At 45.4% G+C, this 20,088-nt stretch overlaps 1 pseudogene; it reads right to left on the bottom strand.

Moving 5' to 3' along the window:
- Positions 1 to 16,045: 16,045 nt before the first annotated feature.
- Positions 16,046 to 18,374, bottom strand: LOC114083355 (heat shock protein HSP 90-beta pseudogene; annotated as a pseudogene).
- Positions 18,375 to 20,088: the final 1,714 nt, after the last annotated feature.

Here is a 20,088-nt window from a genome sequence, read left to right as displayed (position 1 = left end):
GTCCATAGGTGAGGTCTTGTTTTCTTATTTCTGTATCCATCAGAAAGTCAAGTCTCACTAAACAGTTATCAAATGAATGAATGGATAGAATCAAGGAGCCTTGTTAGGGAAAGTGCCCACTGGCCTGGAATGCTGGAGCTGAATGTAATACTTCCTTTTCTCCTCTGGTTAAAAGAGAAGAGGGACAGTATCCATCAGGCCCCTGGGGAAGAGTGCTGACCAAAGTACCCCACTGAACAGAGGGTAGAGAAAACAGGCCAGAGAAGGTGAACGTGAGGACTGACATTCAAAATAAGCCCAAAGTCTTGCTGGCAGTGATGTGGACCCGCTCTGTCCAGCACCTGTGGTTGCCTTGACCACATTTGGACCTCATAATGGCCCCGTTGGGAGAAGGTTATTTGTGTGTGTGTGTGTGTGTGTGTGTGTGTGCTAGAGAGTGAACCGTATCCCTAGCAAAGAAACCAAGCCCAGATTATTTAAACTCCCTGATGTCACTTAGTTAAAAACAACCAAGTAAGGACTTACACTTGATTTTTTTTTCTTAATTTTTTTTTTGTAGTTGTAGATGGACAGCATGTCTTTATTTTATTTATATATTTTTATGTGGTGCTGAGGATCGAACCCAGTGCCTCACATGTGCTAGCAAGGGCTCTGCCACTGAGCTACAGCCCCAGCCCATACTTGATCTTTTCTCTAGAACCTGGTGAATATTCTTTCAGGAGAAGCTCTGCCTACTTTGATGGTGTTGGTTTCACAGAAAAACCCAAACCTCCTCATTCCTGCTTTTTGGCAATCTTGGACCCTCTAGGTGATTACATACTCTATCATATTTAGTATCTCTCCCCAAACAAAAGAATACAGCCACATGCTGATGCACTCATGCCATCACAGGACTTTTATTATTTTTTATTATTAATTTTTGCAGTGCTAGGGATGGAATCCAAGGCCTTGTGCTACCCCTCCAGACGCCACTGGGCTTTTAATAGCTCTCTTGCAGTTGTTTTAGTCATAGAATCCTTCCCTGACAGTGGCACAGAGTCTGACCTTGGAGAGTGCAGGGACTGAAACCGGGAGAGCCAAGTTCAGCCATCAGGTGCAGGCACAGGTGCGCGGCTGAGGTGGGGCTGTAGGAAATGTGTGAGAAGCCTCTGGGAACCAGAGCAGAAAGGATGCTGTGAGCAAGGTCACTGCCGTCTGAGTTGGTGGCTGCAAGCAAAGCTGTGGGTCAGGGTGGACATTTGGGTGTATGGGAGGGAACGTCCAACTCCACACCACTGAATCCAGAGTGGGTCCTTGTGGATATATGGCATTCACTCTGGACAGGGTTGGGAGGAGTAGTTGTAGCTTTCACATTGAACTTACAGGAGTAGATGAGCTTTGTATAAGAGACTGTGGAATCTGGCCTTGGTCTGATGTGGACACTGGGTAAAAGTGAGACCAGTGCTGCCTTTGTGTCCCTCATGGCATTAGGCACTGTGCTGGGCATGCAATGGTATGTTCAATGAATGGCCATGTCCAGACCCCCAAGCCAGGAGTCATCCAGTCTGTCAGTGATGTGGCTGGAATAGCTCAGACCTCAATCCACTCCTTTCCACCCTGAAGCCACCACCCTCGACAAAGGCAGCATCTCCTTCCTCCAGGGGTTCTGTAACAGCCTCCTATCCCTTCTCCTTACATTCCTGGAGTGTGACTTTCTCCCTCTGCTGTCACTCCCAATTTGTTCTCCACGCTGTATTCAGGGATCTCTTCAAAATGCGACTCTGATTGTGTGTCTGAACCCCCACTCCTGCCCCATTCTTTAGCTCTCACCTCAAATATCTTTTTCTTCAATCAGGTCAAGCCCTTCTGTTATTTGCTCTCAAAGTATCATGTGCTATTCCTTCCAAGTCCTTATCATGGTTTTTAATTATACATTTTTTTTGCATGTGATTAATAGATAAATTTCCTTTTCCTCCACTAAACTCTAAATTCCATGAGGAGAAGGACAGTGTCTATTTTTTGCTCATCCATGACCGTGTTTCCTAAGCAACCAAGACAGTCTGTAACTTGGTAGTTGTTAAATGCAAAAAATAAACAAATCCATTTTAGTGAATGAAAGACATAATGAACAAATAGATGGAGATGTGACCTGGACTGACGGCTGGGCAGGGACCAGAGGGAACACGCAGAGAGACAAACATGGAGACCTCTTGCCTTCTGCGAGAGTGTGGATACTCACTTTTGAAACACTTAAAAACATGTTCCATTATTCTAAGACGTTTCCCTAAAATAGATTTAGTGAACAAAAACTTGGAATCACATAATATAATCTGGCTAACAAAACAAAACAAAGAAAAACCCAAATTTGTTCTTATCTAGGTAAAAACAAATTAGAAATTAATATAACATTTGTGGACCTTTTAGAATAAGATGGAGAAGAATGTGATAAGGTAAGTGGACAGAATGGGTTTGTGTAGGATGGGATCCCTCCTTTGGCCACTTGGTGCTTGAATGTACTTGGCTTTGGGCCAAAGACACCTACCTGCTTTAGTGCTCTGCTTTCTCCAGAAACCTCCTCTCCTTCCACCTGTACGTCCAGGGTAAATGAGTTGACTCCACTTACCAGATGGGACCAATGAAGCTAAGCAAGCACAGTAACTAGGAGAAGCAACAAATATGTCTTCTCCTTAGCCCATGCCCTTCCTTCATCCAGTGCCTAAATACGGCTCCCTATCCCACTCTTCTTAGCTGTCACCCAATCCATCCTTACATCCCTACCTGCCGCGGCAGGCTGGCACAACACTTGTTCCCCACACCCCCTGGGTGTTTGGTGCCCAAGCAACTAGTGTGGCTTCCATCTCTGCTTTTACCTCCCTGGGTCAGTCATTCTGGAGCAGGGTAAAGAGCGGTGGAGAAGTGGTCGTGGAAAGACTCTAGGCTTTGGATTCAGACCTTGGTTCAGAACACAGTGGATATTGCAATTTACTAAACATCTCAGAGCTTTGCTTTCTCATTTGTGAAAAAGTATAGTAAGATCTAACCTTGCACGATCGCTGTAAGGACTGATTGTATGCAGCGGCTAGCAGACACTTTGCATACTGTTGGAGTCCATTGATATTTGCTCCTAACTTCTTTTCCTGTCTCTCCTTCAGGAAGGAGTATGGTACAGAGTTTGGGTGTGTATGGGTTTTTCAGCCAGGCTGATCTGGGTGAGATCCTGGCTTGGCCATGGACTTGCTCTGTGTTCTTGTACAAATAGTTTAACCTCTCTGAGCCTCCCTTTTCTCATCTGTAAACTGGAGCTAGCAGGTAGAGAAATTGAGCGTCACAAAAGATAATGTATGTTCAGTGCCTGGTACAGAGACAGGAGTGAAATCATTGCATGCAAATCTCCTCTTCTCTGTTCCTTTGTGAATTGATGGAGTGATTCATAGTTATTTGCCCATCAAGGGGTGATTGAGTTTTCCAAAGCTCACAAATGGACACGCACATACACACTCTCCAAAGGAAATGTGAGCCCAGAAGTACCCCTGTAGAATATTAACTAAGACATCTGCTTTCACAGCCTGTCTGCACAAAGGGCTGTTTGTGGATCCACTTGCGTTGGTATGCCAACGGTGTACCAAACCACAGCTTTGTACAAGGCGGAACCTCTGCAGCTGACGGGACGGGCTCTGTCTGAGCCACGCAGCTGCTGAGACATCCTGGGTGACAAGACACCCCCTCTGTTATTTCAGTGTAGCTCCTGTCACTTCATTTATAAAAATGGCCTTAAAAGGAAACCCAAACCTCACATTCAGAGGTGTTTATTCCATATGTTCACAGATGGGAGTCAAACATTCCTTTCTAGAATCTTCCTCAGCACCTGGAAACAGAGAATGGCTGGAAAGGGCCAAGTATTCCATGTGCTACAGAGATGCATTTAGTGCTCTAGAAGCTCCTTACACACCCATTTTTCATCACCTTTATGTGAAGTGGGGAGAGAGGGGAATGATTTCTTCCAAATGTCACCTGCCTCAAACTGCACTTAAAGGAATCCTGGGTTGTGGAGTCAGACTCACCTGTGCTTAAAACCTGACCCTGTCATTTATTTACCTGGAGCAGAAGCTGTGATCTTTTTGAACCTCAGTTAATCATCTGTAAAATGGGAGAGGAAAGAGTCCCCACCTCACGAGGTTGTTTGGAAGAAATGTTGTCCTCTTGGTTCAACTCCAGCCCGGAATAGTGCAGCCACTTGGCAGTGTCCCTCCTTCTTTCCCTTTATTTTTTCGGAGGTGCATTCACAGGGTGGGTTCATTAGGTGTGATGACACTAAGATCCCTCAAACAAGGAATGATTATAGACGGCCACCCAGTCGGTGGGTTGTGAGTCTCTAGGTTGCTTATGAGTACTACTTTCAGGGTCTTGACCTGTCTGTCCAAGCAGAGGAAGGCACATATGAAAGTTATGGGTACAAATGCCTGGACACAGGTCCCAGGTGCTCTCTCACTTGCTCACTAGACCATAACTTCCACTTGCTTCTTCTCACCTTAGCCATTTTGTAGTTGTGGCCACAGAGGAACTTCCTTCCCTCCCAGTGTGCAGATGATTTCCCAGGGCACTGAAAGCCTCCTGGTGTGCAGCTGGCTGAGATTTAAGCAGTGCCTGGCCATCAGGCAAGGGATGCTTGCTTCAGGCTATTTCTTTTCCACCAATGTCCAACGCATCCCCACCCACTTCTCTAGGTCATTTTATTTGCCCTTCCCATTTGTGGCCACTAAGTGGGAAGAGCATGGGTCTTCAAATCAGATCACAGATTCAGGATTGCCCCCTTTGTGGGAGACTTCTAACAATTACTTAATCTTTCTGAGTCTCATTTCCCTTACCTGTAAAGGAGTTATGCTTGTTTTAGCATTTCCAAAATGCCTTGTATGGAGCTGGTTTGTTGGGTTCCCCAGGTGCCATAGGGAAAGTTAGGTAAGTATGGGCAACATTGGGTCAGGCAAAGAGAAAGACACTTCTTTACTGTAGAGCTTCACTTTCTGCAATGTAAATCTTCAACACTTCCAAACTTATGTCGCCCCATTTATTTCCCCCCAATTGGAATATCCCCTTCTATATGAAAGGTGATAATGTGTAGTGGATAAGGACAGAGTTGGGAATGAAAGTGGCTGAGAACAAGCCCCATCTTTGCCACCTACTCTTTGTGTTTGCTATTTACTGCTGTGTAACAAATGACCTCACACGTAGTGGTTGAAATCATGCATGTGGCTGTGGGTCTGAAATTATCTCACAGTTGTGTGGGTCAGGAGAACCGACCTGTCTCACACTTGGCTTCAATCAAGGTGTTAACCAGCGTTGGGGTCTCATCTGAAATCTCCACTGGGGCAGGATCTGCTTCCAAGCCCGCGTGGGTATTAGTAGAATTGTATCCTGGGGGCTGTTGGCTGGAGACTGCTGTTCATTTTTTGCTACACGAGTCTCTCTGATCCAAGAGCCTCTTCATCAAAGCCAGCAAGGGAGGGAGTCTTCCAGCAAAGATGGAAGTCACAATCTCACAAAGCCTAATCACAATGACAGCCTGTTGCCCATGCTGTATTCTACTGGTTAGAAGCAGTCACTAGGTCTACCCACACTCAAGGAAAGAGACTACACAGGGTGTAGACATCAGGAGACAGGGGTCAGCGGGGGGCCATTGGAGAGTCTTTGTCACACCAGGGTGTGACTTTGGGCAGTTGCCACTTTTAGCTGTAACATTGTGATAGGATAGATAGTATTTTCTTTATAAGGTTATCATGATTGAATCAACCTATATAAAACAGTGTCTGGCAAACAATAGACCCTATATTAATATTTGCTTCTATTATTACCTATTCTGTTTCTGGCATGAAGAGAGACACCTACAGTAAACCCTGGCGGCTTGCATGAATCAAGGAGGGAACTGAACTCCGGGCATCATGCTTTAAGGAAGGTTGCCCTACTTAGGAATTCTATGTGAAGCATCCAGCACAGTCCTTGGCACAGGCTAGGTTTCTGGTCAGTGTCAGTCCCCACTCCTGATTCCAGACTGCGATGTCTAGGCTGAGATTTAAAGCCCCAGAGGGTCAGGTCCAGCTTCTCCCTCTGTTCATGACCTCCCTCTCTCCCTCTCTTTCTCCTTTCTTTCCCTTCCTCTCTCCTCCACCAAGAGTCATTTTCTCGGTACAGTACCTGGTATGGTGCCATGAGCAGTTAAATGCTTCTTAGTGGCTCTGGAAGAGGCTGGCCATGACAATTAAGGGCACTTCAGGGGACTGAGCAACCATGGAAATGAGGTGAATGGGGGAAGAGAGAATAAAGGTCTAAAGATGTGGGGGAAAAAGACCCAGAAAGGACCACTTTGAAGAGCAATCCTATTTTTTCCTTTATGTATCTAAGAGTTTTGAGGTGTTTTAATAAATCACTCTTAAAAATCTTAAAAACACTGCCTCGTTGTTTTTTTTTTTTCAACTCAGCTACACTTAGTTACTATGTTCAAAGCAGATATTTCTTTCCAGTCTTCTCTGCAAATGGTAGCTTGGCATCCACTTTTAAGCAAATTAAAATTGATTTGCTTTTTGATTTTCATGATACCTCTCGAGTGAATAAAAACAGCGGATGTCTCCCCAGGACTCTGCACTTCCAAAATGCTTTCACACACATGGCATTTGAATCCTGCGACAATCCAGCAAAAGGGCTGTTGTTGTTTTCTTCACTTTAGAATGGACGACATGCTGGGGTGGCTGAAGTGAAGCCACTTGGGACAGATGTCAGGACCTTATCACAGCATCTGACTCCAGGCCAGGGCGCTCCTCCTGCAGTGGTCGCAGGCGGGGATAGTAACGGGAGCTCATTCATAACTTGGGGGAACTTGACTCAGGCCATTGTCTATCACATCATCTGTTGGTTGACACAGGGGGAACTGTGACCATCTTTCGCTTTGAGAAGGGGTCTCCTACTCTTCTTTCTGGGCCTCCCTGAGTCTGACAGGACACCCTTCTATTTAAGTGGCCTTCCCACCAACAGCATAGGAATGATTAGAAGTCAGACAGGGGAGGGGGATGGGGCCGCCTGGAACAGCTTTCTTGGCTTGCAGGGAAGGAAGACTCCCTGACGTCTGATGGCCTCTATTCCTTTTGCTGGCTGCCCTCTGCAGAGCGGAGGGACTCTGGGCTGTGATGGCAGCCACAGGGCAGCATGTTCAGGGCCTCTGACCACTCCTGCTCTCTCAGTGCTCACAGCCAGCAGCCAGAGCCTTTCAATCGTTTCCTCTTGGAATGTTCTGGATCTAGTGACTCAATGGGACCCATCTCCCGCATCCACATTGCTTTTGTCCATTGGTTCTCAACCAGGGGTGATCCTCTCACTCCACCCCAGCTACTTCCCAGCTGAGCCCTGGGGACACTTGGCAATGTCTGGAGATGGTTAGGGTCGACACAACTTAGCAGGAAGGAGGGATTGTCATTGTCATTTAGGGGTGGTGGTGGCCAGGGATGTTGCTAAATGTCCTCCAATGCACAGAACATCCCTCAATGACAAAAACATTCCCACCCCAAATTGCCACTAGTGCTGAGGCTGAGAAGTGCTGCTGAGCCTTATTCTTTTAGGAGCCTCAATGGGTCTGGGGGTCCAGGTGGAAGAAGATGACTGGACGCTTGTCTCAGGGTATCCCGTCACTGTCCTGTGTCCCCGGCTTATTTAGCTCACCCTTGTGTATTTTAATTCTGTTTTCAGCTGCTACTGTCTGATAGGGCAGAAGTGTCTTCCCCATAGATCCTCTGCCTGGCCTGCTCTTGGCCGTGGCCTCCCGGCTCTGGCTGGGAATTCATATGCTACTGTTTGGAGAGAGTCATATTTTTTACAGCAACATAACCCATTTTACCTTTATAGTAATTGTTTTGGAATAAGAAGTAATCATCCAGGACTGACCAACTTGCTTTACTAAGCGCTCCTTTCTCACTCCTGGCAAATTGCTTTGAGAATTGAACAAAGCCCGGCTCAATCATGCAGGATATCCATTCCAAAGGATGCCTGCGAAGTAAATCTCTGTTAAGCCAGCCCCAGTCAGGCCTCCTTCTCCTCTTTCCTGGGGATCAAATGGTGAGCGTGCGCTTCGTTCCACATGGCCCTCGTCTTAGGGATGGATGCCGTAAGCCTGGGGCTTGACCAGGGTGTTCTCCATGCTCATGGGATTGCACAGGAAACCTGCAGCAATAGACAGTTATATTAAAGAGCTTTTGCTGGTGGGGGGCTGATGCCAGGGTTGGTGCTTTCCATGTGGTTGTTGAACTTAATTTATGGAAATCTTTTCCTGATGTACGTTCTGTGGTATGTTAAATAGATATTGATCAAAGAAAGTAGTCAGATAAATTGGGGGACTCGTGTTCTTTATGGCAAGACTTCTCACAGTCTCTATAGAGTTAACGAGCTCTGTGAATTGTCAAGAGGAGTCTATGGCATCTCCCAAGTTTATTTTTATGGAGCATTTCCCAGGATTAATGATCTGCTGAAAAGAACTTTGGACTATCGAAAAGGGGTGAAGGAATTAGATATCTTTTCCCCACTTCCCTCCGCTTCCATTGATAAGATCCCAGATCATTGTTCTGGAGAAGTCCTCTTTTCTTTCATGAAATGGGGTTTTGCCATTTAGCTGGTTTGATGAGAACAATAGACTCTCTCACCTCAAGGATTTTGAAAATGCTGCTCTCTTTCCCTGTAAGGGGCTTCTACATTCCCCCCTTTCCCAAGTTAACTTCCCTTCCTCTTCTCTTAGGACTCAACTTGCACATCACACCCTTGGAGAAGTGTTTCCTGAACCTTGACCCCTGAACTCACTAAGTTGCCAACAAGACTCGATGTAAAGCTGGGCATGGTGGCACACGCTTATAATCCCAGTGGCTCTGGAGGCTGAGGCAGGAGGATCTCGAGTTCAAAGCCAGCCTCAGCAACAGCAAGGTGCTGAGCAACTCGGTGAGACCCTGTCTCTAAACAAAATACAAAATAGGGCTGGGGAGGTGGCTTAGTGGTCTAGTGCCCCTGGTACCACTCCACTTTCCCCCCAAAAAGAAACATGATAGAGAGAGAGAGAGAGAGAGAGAGAGAGAGAGAGAGAGAGAGAGAGGACATCATATGTATATTTTTGTGTGTTCCTGGCATTTGGTTTTGAAGTCCAAGAAAAGGATAGTGGTTGTTGGTACTCATGGGAAGCTAATATGTGCTGATGGAAAGCTGTCAATCTCAGTTCATAACAAGAGCCCTCTCCCTGGCTCAGGTGGCAACCTCCCAGAGGCCTGTGCTGTATATAATTCTGCCTCCATGGTGGCCCCTGTCCCTGCCTGTGCTGTAGGGAGAGTGCACTGGCATGTGAGTCGGGAGCCCAGGTTTCCAGGCTACATTGCACATATACTCCCAGTTCCAAGGTCTGTGGCCATGTGAGTGATTGAGCTGTAACATGCAGATCTCTTGAGTAAATTATTTCTAGTTCTATGATCTCCCCACAAATGCTATTATGGAAAAACTGCTGCTGCCTTGGCTGTTAATTATGTGATCAGGAGGCAATGAATGGATATAACAAGAGCTAACATCCCTGCAGCACCACCCGGCTTATGAATCAAGCCCCTATGAGACTCCTATCTCAGGGTGATGCTAAGATGCTAAGCTGTGGCCCTTCTGCTCATTCTCTTATTCATTCAACAGATACTGATTGAGCTTGACCTTGAGCCAGGCTTCATCTGTGTTGGATGCAGGGGGCAATAGAAATGAATAAGAGAGGGGCTTTACCCCCAAAGGGATCATCCTCAGCTTCTCCAAACCAGATGCACCCACCTCTCCCTGGCTGCGCCTTCACTCTGCACCCAGGTACATTCACTTCTTGAAGCCACTCACCTTTGTCACTGTAGCCATTATTCTAGTTCATCCGTGCCACCTCTTGCCTCTGTGGTCTAGACTCTCATTTTACAGGTGAAGACTGACAGATGGGTGGGGGTTAGTTACTCGCATGTTTTCTGCTCTGGGAAGTATTCAGTGTAAATGCTGTTCCCTTTCCCTGCCTCTTACTCTGGCTGCTTCATACTGGTGGGTAGGGTTTGGTCTGCGTGTCAAAGGCTTAGACCTCCGTCCATGGTGCTATCGGGAGGTGGTGGAATTTAAGGAGATGGGGCCTAGTGGAAGGAGGTTAGGTCATTGGGGGTGTGCTCTTGAATGGGATATTGGGGCCTTGGCTCTTCCTTTTTCAATCTATTTGCTTCCTGGCTACGATGAGGTGAGCAGCTTCCTCTGCCATGTGCTCTTGCCATGATGTTCTGTGCTGCCACAGGCCCAAATGCAATAGGCCAACCAACTATGGACTGAAACCATGAGCCAAAATGAAACTTTCCTCCTCACAAGTTGATTATCTCAGGTATTTTGTCATAGTAATGGAGAGCTGACTAACACAGCAGGGTTTGTGGTGCCTGGTTTTGTGGGAAAGAGGCTCTACTAGTCTTCCTGACCTTTTCATCCCAGGACTCCAAGAACTCTCTCCTTATCCCATTCCTGACCCAGGACAGCATCCTCATGGTCCTGTGGGTTCTATGGCTTAGATTTTGGGTGGGAATAGGAGTCCCCCATTCTGGCTTCATCCACAATCTACATTTGCCCTTTTAGCTTCGTCATTTTTATCTTTGGGGGGACTACTGGGTCCAAAACTGGCCCTTAATCCATCTCATACACTCTCTCTCTGTGTGTGTCTCTGTTGGCTGATCAGCTGGAGGGAAGAAGAGTAGGTGCTGGTGTTCTGGTTCCAACCCTACCCCAGGCCTCTAAACTCAAATGGGCAGAACCCACCAGTTGGTGCTCTGCTTGATGAGAAGAGGGTCTGACTGTGTGGACACAATAATAAAAATATGGGCTCTGGGCCCAGGGAGAAGCGAGTGTCCAAGTTTTTCATATCCCCCTACACCTCAGTTCTCTCATCTGAAAACAGGATAAGAAATGATCCTTTCCTAATAACATTATGGAAGGCACACAGTGAGATAATCCATGTAAAGTGTGCAGTGCCCAGGACAGGGTAATTGCTCATTACAGGTCACCTGTTTTCATCTCGTACTAAGTGAAAAAACAAAAAGATCTTCAAGCTGGAAAAACCCATCACCAGAAGAGGAAAACAGAATCCGACAGATATGCAGCACCAGCGGAGGGCTGTCTAATGAAGAGTGCGCCGACTGTTTTTGAGGAGTGGAAATTCCCATCTGGAATTCACCTGGTGATTGTAACTGTTCCCTCCTGGCTGTGTAGCCGGGCTGAGTGCTCTCAGTACAAACATCTAGAACACTGCAGGCGCAGAGATCTATAAATAGGGAGGAAGCCATAAATGAGAGCTCATTAAGTTCTTACTGACTGCTGAAAAGTAAATTAGAAAAAATAAACAGAGCTGAACATTTGTGTAAACCTCAATCTTTTTGATGTTTTTCAATTAGCAGAGCTATTTTTCATGTGAAAAATTAATGGCTGTCATGTGCCACCTGGCTATAGAAGCAAGTGACAAATTTGTTTACTGTCATATCTCTGGATTCAGTCACAGGCCATCTGGGCTGGGAGGAGGCAAAAGGGAGTGGCCTTGAAGGAGCACTGCCATGTGCCAGGCACTGTGTTGGGCTCACAATGCACATTATCCCTTGAATTTCCTCCCCAGCCTGCTGAAGCTATTATTATCCTCATTTTATAGATGAGGTTCAGAGAGGTGAAAAAATTTGCCCAAGGTCACACAGCAGATCTAGAGGGCAGTCTGATTCTATAATCTGTGTCTATTCCACTATACCATGCCCTGCAGTGGGAGAAAGATTTGGCAGGAAGGTGGGAGGTGTCTGATAACCTCTGTTAGGCAGCCTGCAACAGGGGTGGAGCTGGAAGGAAGTGGTAGGGGTTGACGTGGGCAGGGACTGTGGCATAGGAGATGCTTAGGACTCTGTTGGGGTGGAGGTTTGTCTCTGAATAACAGCATCTGTCACCAAATTAGGGCTTGGAACAGGGCTCCAGACTCTGGGGGAGAGACTGCAAGAGCCAGGCAGGATGTGTGTTCCAGAAGGGATCTGAGTTCCCTAGTGCTCAGTCGACACTCAGTAAGACCATCTGGTTGTTTATGAGAACCAGAAATCAGGGGTAGACCCAGGGCAAAGGCCACCTCCAATGCTGGGGCAACCCCATACTGGTGTGGACAGTAGAAGGGAGGGCTGACCCTGAGCCTATAATTCAGTCTAAACTGCTTTTCTTCTGGGGAGTGGGGGAGGGACAGAGCCTGCACGTGGGTCAGAGGCCTCTGCTGGGGCAAAGTCAGAGAGGGGGTGCAGAGCTGGGGGCCAGGGAGGAGCTGATGACCATTATGACAGTTTCCACTGCTTATAGGAACAGGTCCTTTTATGTGTAATCTTTTTTGGTACCAGGGATTGAACCCATGGGCAGTTAACTACTGAGCCACATCCCCAGCCCTTTTATTTTTTGATACAGAATCTCACAAAGTTGCTTAGTGCCTCACTAAATTGCTGAGGCTGGTTATGAACTGGCAATCCTTCTGCCTCAGCCTCATGAGCTGCTAGAATTGTGCACCACCACACCCAACAATTTGTGCATAATCTTTAATAGTGAAACAACATTCAGAGAAAGGTACTAATATTTCTTTTTGTAAGTAAGGAAGTGGATGTTCAGAGAGGCAGGATAACCTGATCAAGGACTCACAATAGCCAGCTGGCAGAGTAGAAATTCAAACCCAAAGCCCTGTGCATCTCTCCTCACTCCCTGTGCTACCTCCCTGACATCCTACTCAATCGGATCATTGCTTTTCTCTTCACTCCTTCCTCCTGCCCCACCTGAAACTGACCAGTGCTGAATTGCAGAAAGAGGAGCAGCCTTGGATCTAACTTCTAGGGCATTAGAATAACCTAAGCTGCAGAGAACATCTTGGCTATAGAGACAAAATTTCCTGATAATAGGGCATATGTGAAGTCTTTCCTAGGTGCCTAGGTGGAGGGTGGGGCCATTGGGCCTGACAATTATAGCTTGTCCTCCCTTTCTGCAATGCTTGGCTGGGCAAGAGTGGTAAAAGGAAACTGCCAAAGCTGCCCTTTAATTTTCTAGTGCATTTCTCTAAGGTATGATCAGCCCTTGGGAACCAAGCCACAGTTTGCCTCAGCTGCAGGGAAGGGGGATTAGGAGAAGCTATGCATCCAAGAGACGGGGCAGGGACTCAGTGACCTCAGTTGGATTGTTGCAGCTATGGGCTCCTTTTGGGAGTTTTGCTGATTGGTTTGAACTTTACCTTGAACCTAGTGGTGGATAGAGGTATTGGGTTTTTTTTTTTTTTTTTTTTTTTTTTTTTTTTTTACAAGTCTCTCTTTCCATTTAGTTCCTCTTCTGTTTCTAATTGCTGAGGTTTGTAATTATTCCGTTTGTCCTTTTGAAGGTGGGTGACTGTTGTGGCTATTTCTTTTGGCGGTTCGAATATTCCTCAGTGTATACCCCAGTCGACTCCCAGAAGCCATACTCTTCTTCCTGGCCATCTTTGTTCCAGCTCTGGCCTTAGCGGGTTGACTGTTTAAAGCTGAATCTCCCTGTCTCTGTCCCACCTTACAGCATTATTTATCTACCCATTCATGCATCCATTGATTAATCCATTTATCTATCTCACTATCCACCTCTGCCTTCATGCCTGCCAGGACTCTGAGTTAGCAGATATTATGACGCTTAGCTAAGAGATGGCTCTTGTATATCACTCATGTCTTTCTGTAATCAAGGAAAGCAAAGAGGTTAAATAAAAAATGAACATTCAGTTCACCTTAAACCTAGTTTGAATCTATTGCTTTTCTTTCTTCCTCTAAAATGTCCCCTTTTGTGTCTGTGATGGAGACAGAGAAGAAGGAAAGTCAGATCTATGTTGACTGGAGCTTTCCATCCCATATCTAGAGGTTGGATTTGTAATACCCAAGGGCAATGGTTGGGGGTGGCTGATCTCCTCTGGGTCTCACGCCTTGGATAACAGGTGTGGGTTGGGAACTATTGCTCATCCCAGCTACCCACCCAGTTTGTTCTATTTAGATGTACATGACAGTAGAGTGTATTTTGACATATTATACACACATGGAATCTAACACATTCTAATTAGGATCCCATTTATGTGCTTGTACATAATGTAGAATTTCACTGGTTGTGTATTCATATATGAACATAAGGAAAGTTATGACTGATTTATTCCACTCTCTTTCCTACTCTTATCCCCACTTCCTTCCCTTCATTCCCCTTTGTCTAAGCCAATGATCAGTTTATCCCTGGTCTATAGCATCATTCCCAGTATACCCTTTCCTGACCCCATGACCCACATACTTATTTCTTTGAGATGAGAACATTCAAAATCTACTTAAAAAACCAGTTTTGAATTATATGATACATTATTATTAACTTTAGTCACCATGCTGTGCAATGTATCACCAGAACTTATCCCTACAGAATTGAAACGTTGTACCCTTTGATTCTCATTTCCCCCTTCTTAGCTCCCACAGTCCCTCCCCATCCTCTAGCCTCTGGTAATCACCACCTGCTATTTACTTCTACAGTTTGATTTCTTTAGATTTCACACACAAGTGAGATCATTAGGTGTTTATTTACCTTTTGGTGCCTGGATGATTCCATGTAGCATCATATACCCTAGATTCATCCCTGTTGTCCTAAGTGACAGAAGTTCCTTCTTTTTTTTAAGGTTGGATAGTAATTCACATTATTAAACCCATTCATTTGTTGACAGGTACTCTGGTTATTTCCATATTTTGACTATTGTGAATAATAGTGTAATGAACATAGAAGTACAGGTATCTCTTTGACATACTGATTTCAATTCCTTTGGATACACTGTGCACTCAGAAGTGGGATTGTTGGATCATAGGGTAATTCTTTTTTTTTTTTTTTAGGAATCTCCATACTGTGTTAATTTGTTTCTAACCATGTTTTCTCTATATCTTTGCCAATACTTAACTTTTGTATTTTTGATAATAGCCGTTCTAATAGGTATGAATCTCATTGTGGTTTTAATTTGCATTTCCTAGATGAATAGTGATGTTGAACACTTCCATGTTGTCAGTGAGCCATTTATATGTCTTCCTTTGGGAAATGTCTGTCCAGGTCATTAGCCCATTTTTTAAAAAATAGAGCTATTTATTTTCTTGTAATTGAGGAGCTTCAGTTCTTTACATGTTTTGAATATTAGCCCCTTATCCTATGTATGCCTTGCAAATATTTTCTCCCAATCTGTGGGTTGGCTCCTTATTTTTTCCTTTGCTATAGTTTTATGTGATTCCATTTGTCTATTTTTTGCATTTGTTGCCTGTGCTTTTTTGGGTCCTATCCAAAGAATCACTGCCTTGGCCAAGTGATGGCACTTCCCCCCTGTTTTCTTCTAGTATCCCTACAGTTTCCTCCCTAATTCACCTTTTTTGTGGCCCTGAAAGAAGACAGGATATACACAGGAGATCCAGGGGTTTCTCTGCTTCTCTCTGTTCTTAATGTTGCTTCATCTTTCTATTTCCATCAACATGTGAAACTGGATTTTATTCAACGGCTATTTTTAACAAGTAGTTAAATATTTAAACTCTATTTCAGGCAGTTCTGCTGAATTAAGAGCCGGTCCCATACTGACAAAATTTTTTTTTGATAGCATAGTAGCAAAAAAGAAAGTTTTATTCTATAGTTTTCTGCCATTAAAAAAAAGCATTTCTCTTTTCTAATATGCTGTCTAAGGCTGTAAATGGCCCTTTCTTTTTGTCTAAAACTTCATCGTCTTTATTTCACCTACTTTAATTTCGGAACAAAATAACAACAACAAAACTCACAATACACAGCATCCAACTTTGCTGTCCAATTAGGGAGGGATGGGACTTGAGGTCCTTGTTTCCTGCCTTAGACACAAGGACAGGAGAGAGGAAAAGACCATTAGCCATCAGCAGCAGGAGCCAGGTGGACAAGGTCACTGAGGGCAGCTATGGAGCCATGGGGATGCTTTGCAGAGGGTGTGGCTCTCCCAGTGGAAACTCCTGATCTACTTCTTCTGTCAAGAGGCATCCCCATCACCCTCAAGGGGGTTCTCCTGGGGAACAGGGGTGCTGGGCTCCTCGGGTGTTACTTCACCTTCAACAGTGCGGATTCCTAGCTTGGTCACATGGTAGATGCAATTAGAGTGGGTCTGGGGAATCTCAAGGCAGAAGCCAGAGGAGCGCAGCACAATCTCAAACAGCAGCACCACCAGGTCCTGGACCTCTCAGCCTTCTGCCACCGTGTCTCCATAATGGGGTGGCCGGAGTTGATTTCTAGGTACTTTATGGCCATCTTGTAGCCCATTGTGGAGATATCTGGAAGTGCCTGGACCTTCAAGATCCACACAGCAGGGTGGAGACACATGTGCCTATTGGAGATTGTTACCTTCTTAACCTTTGTATCCAAAATTTCTTCCATGAGCTTGCAGAGGTTTTCAGACTTCACCGTGCTCTCTTCTGTTTTTTTCCTCTCCTCCTCCTCCTCCTCCTCCTCCTCCTCCTCCTCCTCCTCCTCCTCCTCCTCCTCCTCCTTCTCCTCTTCCTCCTCCTTCTCCCCACCTCCCCTGGTAACTCCAGGTTCTTCCCATCAGACTCCTTGAGCCGCTGCACACAGCACTCATCAACGAGTTCAATCACATATACTCCTTCAAAGTCCCGCTTCTACACATGCTCCACTGAACAGGGTTGGCCATCTGTTCTTTGGTTTCACCAGAGGGGTAATAGATAGCTTTCTGAGACTCCTTCCTGTGAGAGACGTACTGTGACAGAGGAAACATCTCATCTCTAGCTTGGGAGACGTGCTAGCCCAGCAGCTCTGGTTAGTAAAGTCACTGGTTAGTGAGGTCCTAATGGATTCCAAGCTTTAGGATTTTAGAGAATGCCTCAAAGAATTTTTTATAGTTCTCTTTGTCTCCTGCCAGCTCAGAGAAGAGCTCAAGGCACTCCTTAACATGTTGTCAGTGCTTTTCAGGATTTTGTTTGGCTGGACCATTTCTCTGGAGGAGTTCAGAGGCAGGTCCTCGGAGTCAACCATATCACAGATAGAATGGGCTTGGTCTTATTCAGTTCTCTCTGATCAATATAATTCTCCTTAATCTTGGTTTTCTTTGTGTTACCCTTACCAGTACCATCCTCCTCATCCAAACCCACATCTTCAACCTCAGTCTTCATCCTTATCTCCCTGGTCTTTTCCATGTTTCTCCTTGGACTCATCATCACCAATTTCCTTCTTCAAACAGAGGGTATTGGGATGGCTTCTAAACTATGAGTGCTGCTTTATATATTTTTTGGCCTGTCTCTCTCCTTAGTAGTGTGTCTGGTCTTCTTTGAGGCGAAGGATCACTTCCATACCCCACCCATCCAATAGGCTCACAGTGACCTGCATGTATGGTGAAGGATGCCCCAGCAGAAGACCCCCCAGGTGGACTGTTCATCATTGTGTTTTGTGATCACAACCACTTTCCCTGCCTTTGGATAGGCAGAATAAAATCTGACACCAAATTGCCCTGTCATGAAGATGTTTGTACTTGTCTGAGGAACCTCCATAAATATTTTAGTAATTAGGCTTGGACATGATTTCTGTGATGGTTTAGGTCTAGAAATATCTTCCAAAAAAACTCATATTTTAAAAGCATGAACCAATGCAGGAAGGTTCAGAGGTGGAGCTTTTAGGTCATAATGAGAGCTGTAATTTCATCAGTGGATTAATCCATTTGATGGTTTAATAATTTGAATGGATTACTGGGTGGTAACTGTAGGTGTGGTTGGAGGAAGAAGGTCACTGGGTGTGTGCTCTTGGGAATTATGTCTTGTCTCTGGTTCCTCGAGCTCTCTCTGTTTCCTGGCCACAATGAGCTGGACAATTTCCCTCCATCATGCTCTTCTGCCATGACGTTCTGCCTCACATCCACTGTAGAGCAATGGAGTTGACCGACCATGAACTAAAGCTCTGAAACCATGAGCCCAGAGTAAATAAAATTTTCTTCCTCTGAGTTGTTCTTGTCAGGTATTTTAATCACAGCTACACAAATCTGAATAAATAGTTCCCAAATCACTTATGAGGTCAGCCTTGGTTGCACCAGTGCCTGTGTCCACCAAAGTCAGGGTGCATTGCTGAGAGGTGGGGGTGATGTTAATTTCCAGCTTTTAACCACTGTCCAATTTGGAAGACTCTGTCAGGCTCTCATAGAGAATCTTGTCGAAGGTATCATAAATAGCAGAAGACAACTCCTGAGGGAAAATTTCATTGTCAGAATAGGAGGTATTGATGATGAGAGGCAGGAGTTGGGCAATTTCTGCCTGAAAGGCAAAGATCCTCACCTCCTCCTGGTGGACTTCCTCAGGCATCTTGAAAGGAAGGGGCTGCAGTTACTACAGAGCAGTATGGGCCCGGATCATGCCTGACTTGCTCATGGCATCTGGGCTATGTGGAGATGACTCAAAGCTGCACAGCCCTTTCTTGAAAGGGATCATTTTAAGAGTGAGCCTTCTAAGTTAGACCCTAAAGTTCAAACCTTGGTTTCACTGATGACTTGCTTGTTACAGTGGGCAGATGATTTAACCTCTCCCTGTCTCAGTTTCCTTACCAGTAAGTATAGAAATACTACTCGTAGTTACTAAGCATTGGCTAGTAATGCTGTGAGTTGGCTTTCTCAGTCTCCATTCCACCCTCCTTTCAGGCTGCCTTCCTCTTCTATGAAGCCTGGAAAGCCACAATCTACATTTTCCAGATGCCTTTGCAGCTAGGCTTCAGGATGCAATGTAGAATCTGTTAATTAGATACATGCCCAGGGTCTGGATGGCCGAGTGAGGCAAGAGCACAGACCTTCTTCTTGAACTTCCTGCTGTCAAACGAGGGTGTGGGAGTGAGTGGTTTTGCAGTCGCCTTTCACGGCAGTGTCCTGTCTCCAACCTCCTGGGTGAGCAGTGGTTATGGGGACAGAAGAGTCTTGATTCTGGTTTCCAATCTCTGGCTCATAGCAATGGGGCTGTTGTGGCTTTAGTAATTCTATTAATAGCTTTTGGGATGGCATCTCTCAAAACTGACCACTTATTATTGTTCTGGAAACCAATCCTGGGCTCCTAGACCACATCTAACTCTTTTAGCTCTTCTAATGATTCTGTACACCCTATTTGCCTTATAAAGCCATCTTCTGCTTAAAATACCCAGAGTTGTTCTAGTATCTTGTTCTAAGCCCCAACTGATACAAGGACCTCCCAGAGTTGCTGTGAGAATTCAAGGAGGTCATCAAAGTGCTATGCAGCAGGGCCTGGCACACACATGGTTAGCACAGGGTTCAAGAAGCATTCATCAGTATCTCCATCCATTGCTGTTATAATTATTCCATTCCAAATTCCTGGCTTTGGGCTGCCGCTGGAAAACCTGGACAGCCAGTTTTTGAAAAACTGAAAAATTGTAAGAACTTCCTCCGAAGGCTTTTACAGTCCAGAGGACTTAAAAATGAGATTCATTTTATTAATTGATTTCAATGGTCCCTGGTAGTTCTTTTTTTTAAAAAATATCATGTTCCCATTTTTGGAAAAACAAAAAGCCATTCAACCAATATTACTGGTTTTCTCATTTTTCATTTGTTCATATCTGAGAGTTCCTAAAGCCTGGGGGCCCTGTCTTAGATGGCATCCCTGGTCCCCTGACACCATATCCTTGTTCTCAGAAACAGGGCTGCAGGCTCTGGCAGAAGACCACGAACTTCGTGAACCAAGGGAGCCTGAGGGGGACAGGGTGCAATGGTTATTTTCTTTACTTGGCCCAGTGATTGGCAGGAGCCGGTCTCAGGGAAGTAGGATGAGTGAATGAATCAACGCCTGGGTCCCTTGCCTGACTCTGTTGCCCCAGCCCTGCAACGAGGCCATTTCCAACTGTGCCTGGGCATTAGAATCATCTGGTTTAACAACTCAGAATGCCCAGGCCTTACCTCTAGATGTCATGATTTAACTGGTTTGGAGTGCCAACACATGCCCTGTATTTTTAAAAGGCCCTTTGGTCCCCTTCCTCCTATCACCAGCCTTAATAATGACTTCCTGGAGGGACCAGGCCATA

Source organism: Marmota flaviventris, chromosome 17 (assembly GCF_047511675.1).
Source record: "Marmota flaviventris isolate mMarFla1 chromosome 17, mMarFla1.hap1, whole genome shotgun sequence".
Classification (NCBI taxonomy): domain Eukaryota; kingdom Metazoa; phylum Chordata; class Mammalia; order Rodentia; family Sciuridae; genus Marmota; species Marmota flaviventris.
Note: the sequence above shows the minus strand (reverse complement) of the source record. Positions and strands in the feature narration are given on the sequence as shown.